The following is a 7500-nucleotide window of genomic DNA, read 5'->3' on the forward strand; positions in this document are numbered from 1 at the left end:
AGAGTGATTAGAAAGGTGGTTTATGTATTAGGTTTTTACGCTTGACTTTCTGGAAGCATAAAGTTTCTGTTTCTTTAAATTAACTTTTTGGGGGTTAAGCAAACATCATTCTAGAATTTCAACTCAGGCAAACACTGATAGAGGACACACACACACATGCACATATGACGGGATTCTTTTAGTTTCTGTCTACCTACAACGTCTATAGTAGGAGGTATGTACCCAAGTTTCCATGCAGTTGTGCTGTGTTGGAAAGCAAACTTATTACCACACAGCCACTGCTACATATCTGTGTGTGTGTGTGTGTGTGTGTGTGTGTGTGTGTGTGTGTGTGTGTGTGTGTGTGTGTGTGTGTGTGTGTGTGTGTGAATGAATTTATAGGGGGGAAATGGAATAGATGTACGATAAAGAAATTTAGAGGGAGAAAAAAAACAAGCAGAAACACACGAAGTTGTCGACCAAATATTACAATTTTGACCCCATCCGACAATACTGTTAACTTTCGTGGTTTCATCAACGTAACCTATAGGACACAATACACGAAGAAGAACTAAAACATGTAGAGACAAGGCCCGAATAGCAGATATAAGGATGCTCTGGGGAGAGCGAAATGAATACAAAATGAAACAGCTTATATACGCATATACAGAGAGAATATTTCGTTCGATTTGTGAAAAGAATATATGCAACTCTGGCAAAATAAGCTAATAGGAAATATTGTTTACATTACGGCTTTGAAGAAAAGGATATGAAGACCAAAACAAATCCGAAGCAGTTAAACATGGACTGAGCAGTTGAATGGATTGAGTAGCATGAAGAATAGAAAGTAGGACAAAAGAGACGGTGACAGAGAAGAGTTTGTCGTGAAAGTGATCAAAACAAGGAAGCAGAGGGAGAAAAAGAGGGCATGATAGAAACATAGACGGCCGTATAAATGGATAAAAAGTAACCAAGATGGAAGAATAGATAGACGTTTATGACGACCGAAAGGCAGATGGATGTAAACAAGAAAGGCAGGCCAAATAAAGGTAGAGAGAAAACGAGAGAACGGTTGCTAGACAAAGAAAGAGCGTTAACGAGGTAAATAGGGAAAACGGTAGCAAAGAAAAGGGAGAAAACGATAGGTGGAAAGAAAAAAATGTATTTGTATGTGTGTGTTCGTAAGTACTTGTGTGTGTATAAACGTTGATTGATTCACATAAACATATCTACACACACACATACATACATACATACATATATATATATATATATATATATATATATATATATATATATATATATATATATATATATATATATATATATATGTATGTATGTATATATTTATATATATATGTATACACACACACATATATATATATATATATATATATGCGCACAATTATATATATATGTGTCTCCGTGTGTGTTTGTGTTCATAATACTTCTTAATGCCTATTTCATTCCCATTTATATAACTTCTCTTCTTCATCTTTTTAGTTTCTCTTTACGTGTTTTTTTTTGTTTTTTTTCGTTTTCGTTCTTCTTAGTAATAACGTTTGGATATCTAATCAGATTTTTTAAAATACATTATCATCTTATTTTTCAATGGCAAAATAAATGATTCCGTGAAGTTGCGTACGTAGATTTTCGTTCTTTCTCTTATATATATTTTTTGGTTTTTGTAATGTTATTTTCTTATTTTTCCTTCTCGTTTTGGGGTTTTTTGCGAGTTATCTAGCTATTTTAAGAAGCTCTTTTATAACGTTCGTCTTACAAGTGTCTAATTTCATTCCACCCCAATCTTCTGCTTGTCTACCTGTCTGTCCCTGTCACTGTTTTCTTCTTCCCCACCCCTTCTCTCTCGAAATTTTTCTTTTATTTCTTTCAATCTCCCCCTCTTTCCGTCCCCACCCCCGATTCTCTAGAAAATGCAGAAGAAAGAGGTTTTTATATATATCGATTTCTTACTCAATCACTTGCAATAGCCTTGTTTTCGTAAACAAGTGTAAATTTGAGACTGAACGATGTTTATGCCTTTCTAACGATTTTTTTTTTCTTTTTAATAATGGTAATATGACTTTTAAAAACTTCTCGGTGAAATAATCTCAACAGAAAATTAATTCTCTGTTTTTGTTGCAATGAAATACAGGGAGACATTTATATGTACGTGCGTATGTATGTATGTATGTATGTATGTATGTATGTATGTATGTATGTATGTCTACTTATCTATTTACGTGTGTCTTGTAATTTCGGTCATAAAAGATGCACGGGTGTGTTAGATGCATCCAACTTTCACCAGTGCATGTTCAGGACAAAATGTTTTTAGTGAATTAAAGCCTATGGAAGGTACAGCCTCATATCAAATACGTGTTGACCAGTTGATTTGATTTTTCAAGATCTCAGTGCTTTCTAAGCAGAAAGAAGCATCCTTTAGTGGAATTGAGATACTAACATTGTTGCCATATATATGTGTGTATATATATATATATATATATATATATATATATATATATATATATATATATATATATATATATATATATACATACATATATATATATATATATATATATATATATATATATATATATATATATATATATATATATATATATATATATATATATATATATATATATATATATATATATATATATATATATATATATATATATATATATATATATATACATGACAAACAAAGTCAGAAAAACTTTAGAAGAAAACATGGTGTTGTAACAGAACCATCTTTTTCTATTTGACTCATAACTTGGGGCTCTTGTTTTTCCAACAAGTTTGGTTGCCAAAATGAAAGTAATTGACGTCAACTAGATATCGAATACCACTTATGCAATCGACTGGCCAGTTTTCAAAGAGTAATGTGTAAAAAAAAATGACCATAGGGTCGCACCTAGAAACTCATGAATAGCCATGCGATTGAACCTAGAAACTTCCCCTCCAAGGCAGAAGTCTGGGCAAGGTTGTTTACGAAAGATCAGCAGTCACCCATGCATACCAACACCATCAATGGTATCCAAGGGAAAGCGAACATCGATACAGCTTGGCACCGTGATATCGCAACACATTTCTACAACTGAAGGAACTGGAGCAACGTGAAATAAAGTCTCTTGCTCAAGAACACAACACACAGTCCAGTCCGGGAATCGAACTCTCACTACCTCGTGACTGTGAATCCTGACACTCCAAACACTGAGCTATTCACACCTTAATATATTCAGTTTGCCATATGAATGGACGCAACATGTTAATTACACTGGTAGATATACCTGCTGAATCCAATAAGATTATCTTCTTATCTGACAACGGTTAACGAAGATTCTGAATGTATTGATTTGAGAATTATATGAAAGAGAAAGAGAAAGAGAGAGAATGAAAGAGAGAGCATAGTTTAATCCTTAAGAGAAACTCAAGAATTCCAAGACATATTTAAGCAAGGAGTATATTGGAAATTGTAATGTTTCTGCTTAGTCCAAAAAATCATTACAAGTGCAAATAAATCAACATGTTTGTAAAGATAATCGAGACTACGTCAGGAACTTCATTTGATGAGCTGATTAAGGAAAACAATAACAAAAACTAGATAGACCTTGTATTGTAGGACTAAAAAGATTGAATAAATACTTCATTTACTAATTCGGAGTGAATTCAGATTCACTCCAGGCATTAAGCTGTTAGGCACTTTGACCAACATACCATATTTTATCTTACATTGGAAAGAATTTTAGTGCTTTACTCTTCGACAGTTTGAGCAGAGGGTGAAAGCAGTGGGTGAATTTCTTTCATGTTGGAATGCCGCCATGGAGTTCATTGCCATCTGACAAAAAACGTATTCCAAAAAACAAAAAAAAAATTATACTGCTAAGTCTAGTTGTTGGCACTCTGTCGCTTACAACGTCGAGAGTTCCAGTTGTTCTGATCAACGGAACAGCCTGCTCGTGAAATTAACGTGCAAGTGGCTGAACACTCCACAGACACGTGTACCCTTTGAATTACAGGCACAACAGAAACAGGAAGTAAGAGAAAGTTGTGGAAGAGTACAGCAGGGTTCGTCACCATCCCCTGCTGGAGCCTCGTGGAGCTTTAGGTGTTTTCGCCGATCTGGGAATCGAAACCGCGATCCTATGACCGCGAGTCCGCTGCCCTAACCACTGGGCCATTGTACCTCCACGCTAAATCTAGCATATGTAATATAATTATTTTTCAAACTCTAATCAAGTGGGGGAAATGGTTGAGATTCTGAATATACACTACAATCGCAACTTAAATTATGTCTCGAGAATTTCTTCAGATATCCACGTTTTAAAAATAAATGTAATAACTTCAAATTCTATGCAGAAAGGGTACACCGTGTTGAAAGTGCAGGAGTTTAGGAGGTGGGGTATGGAGTTAATACTTAATCACCACAACTATCAGATTTGCTGGTAGTAGTAACTGTTCAGGGTCCGAGTTACTGGTTAAATCACGGATCCTGTGACGAAAATATACATGACTCGGGGGAGGTGTGCCTCCTAGAAATGTGTTAAATAGCTCCACTCCCATGTGGACATGAAAACCGATCACCCTGCGTAAGAGATTATCAGGCCCTTTGATTTAATGGTAACCTAGGTAGAGCAAGAGTAAACTGCGAATAAACTGGTTATGTGAAAACTGGTAACAGCTGTGGTAACTTTATCAGGAAAACAAATTTTCCAGTTTTTGTATGGGAATCCATGATCGCCGATGGCTGTAAAACGAACACGGTACATGAAGATGTGAAGAAAGCGAGCGAGAAAGAGGGGGTGATTATTCCAAATACTCAATTAGTTGAAAACATAATTATAAAAAGGATACCGAAACTGCAAAATATATTCCAGTGTAAAAATTTTCCAAACGAAGTTTTGCACGCCTCCCAGAAGTATTCAGGTTCCCCAGTTATTTTCTTCAGTTTTAGAAATAACTGACTTTTAACTCTGGAATGACATTGCATTCTTACCTATCACATACTTAGGATTCGACAGTTCGTTATATCTATAGTGTTAAATTGCTAAAACGATGTGCAATACTTTTCTAGTTTTGATGTACCAATATGTGAGTACGTGAAGGGATTACTGGTAAGTGCTGCTATTACACCACTATTTGCTGGTGATGGTGGAGAATACAACTTGGTGTAAAATTACTTGCTTCAACAAAATGCAATCGTCCAAATTTATAAAATATATAACACCTATGCTAAGATGAAAAACAAAATGGATAGAAAACAGCAAAACAAAACAAAAAAGAAAGAAACACACATACAAAAAGGAAATAAAATACCAAAACCAATATACCTACTACCAATATCAGCCATTCCGTTGGGAAGTAGAAAAGTTATGTTTATTTTGAAAGATAGATGTGTAGCAAGCCGTTATGTCATGCATATTCCTATGCCATTATCAAGTGAATTGAAACAGACGCTTTAGACAGTAAAACAATTAAAACAATAGAGTCAAAACCAAGTTGCCATTGGAAAAGTGGCCAGATAAAATGTCTAACTTTTATCACTATTCTTTTCGGTTTCACTTGAAACAGGAGATTAAGCAACACAGGAAGTTAGTCTGCTTAATATATTTCATAAGTATAGGTTGTAAAAAGTTAGCATTATCGAACGCAACTTCACTTCTGATCCTGAAATACACCGAAGTTGCAAATTCAACGATGTAAAACAAACAAAAGCAAGAGAAAATTTCTAAAACATCTCTCTGTCTCCCTCTCCCTCTTTCTCGCTCCCTTTTTCTCTCTCTCTCTGTATACATATACACACCACACTTATTTATATAAACACACACGCATACTTGCATGTATGTATATATATATATATATATATATATATATATATATATATATATATATATATATATATATATATATATATATATATATATATATATATATGTATATATATATATATATATATATATATATATAAATATATATATATATATATATATATATATATATATATATATATATATATACATATATGTGTGTGTGTGTGTATATATATATATATATATATATATATATATATATACTAGCAATGCACCCAAGCGTTGCCCGGGTGTTATGATCTACAGCCACATTGTGTTATTTGTTCTTTTCTTATAGGCAGAATCAGTACACGAGGAGTATGAAGCAAAAACTTCTCTTTATAAACATGTTTTTCGATCATATTCGGATGAACAACGCTATAGTTTGCGTCTACGAAATTCAGTCACAAATCTGTGGTTGGCCTAGGGCTATAGTAGAAGCAAACTTCTCAACCACACAGCCTTTCTTGCATCTAATGTGTGTGTGTGTGTGTGTGTGTGTGTGTGTGTGTGTGTGTGTGTGTGTGTGTGTGTGTGTGTGTGTGTGTGTGTGTAAGTGTGTGCGTGCGTTTGTGTTTGTTCCTATTTGTTGTTAAATCGAGTATTGTGTCCCACTGTGTCTGAAAGCTAGCAGAGATCTATAAAATAAATGCCAGATTGAAATACGTACTGAGGTCAGTATGATCAATCAAATTTTTCAAAGTGATACCCCATCACGGCGACAGTCGAAAGCCTAAACCCAGTAACATAATTTTTAATGATTTAATGGCTTCAAATTTAAGGAAATGGATTACAAACTACAAAATGATGAGTTCAAAACTTCGTATTCAACTTCTACGATAACACTATATTTACGTCTTAGTCTACTTGACTTGAAACAGTTAAGAATTGTAAATTAAAGTTGAATGGTTGGTAGTAAGACAGATGTCCAGATTCCTTTAAAAATTATTGTGAGAAATATTGTGAGAGAATCTATTTTTTCACCACAACAAAATACACGCACACACACACACACACACACACACACACACACACACACACACACACAACGCACAAAGTAACTGAGGTAACTTGAGGTGCTACAAATAGCAGCCAAATCTCTCTTAAAACACATCCTTTCATCAAAAGAAAGACACAGATTAACAGTATTTCAAGAAGAACAATATACTATGCGACGGGTCTGCTACTCTGGGCTAAATAAAACACAGAAATGCATTCTTCACATTAAAAGATTATCTACTAAATAATACTAATAACACTAAATAAAGTTGACGGCATATCTTCGAAGTTTCATTCCCTGGTAAAACCCCACGTATTTTGAACATTTTCTCATTATGCTCTAAGACATGAACAATGTTCAGGCAGAGTTGTCTCCCTTAGCTAAAGACCCCAAACTTGTACGGCCCGACCTCGTTTTCGAGGTTATTTTTGTGGTAAACAAGAGTTGTGCAAAAAACATATTTGGTAACAAAAAAGATTACTGAATCTTTTGATACCTCATACGTCAAAATCGGCAACACAGTTTTTGAATCCTTAAGGAACATACGCGCGCGCGCACAGGCACACACAGACTCACACACACACACATACGTGTTTACTGGATTGTAAAATGAGTTTGTTCTCTATGTATTCGTTTCCAGAAAATGTAACTTAATTCTCAACGTGT

At 34.4% G+C, this 7500-nt stretch overlaps 1 protein-coding gene across 4 annotated transcripts in view; it reads right to left on the reverse strand.

The window, feature by feature from the left end:
- Positions 1-7500, reverse strand: part of LOC106878079 (uncharacterized) — a 498193-nt gene that overhangs the window by 382604 nt on the left and 108089 nt on the right. The gene's annotated exons all lie outside the window — the stretch shown is intronic.

This window comes from Octopus bimaculoides, chromosome 9 (genome assembly GCF_046866305.1).
Source record: "Octopus bimaculoides isolate indiv1 chromosome 9, ASM4686630v1, whole genome shotgun sequence".
Lineage (NCBI taxonomy): Eukaryota > Metazoa > Mollusca > Cephalopoda > Octopoda > Octopodidae > Octopus > Octopus bimaculoides.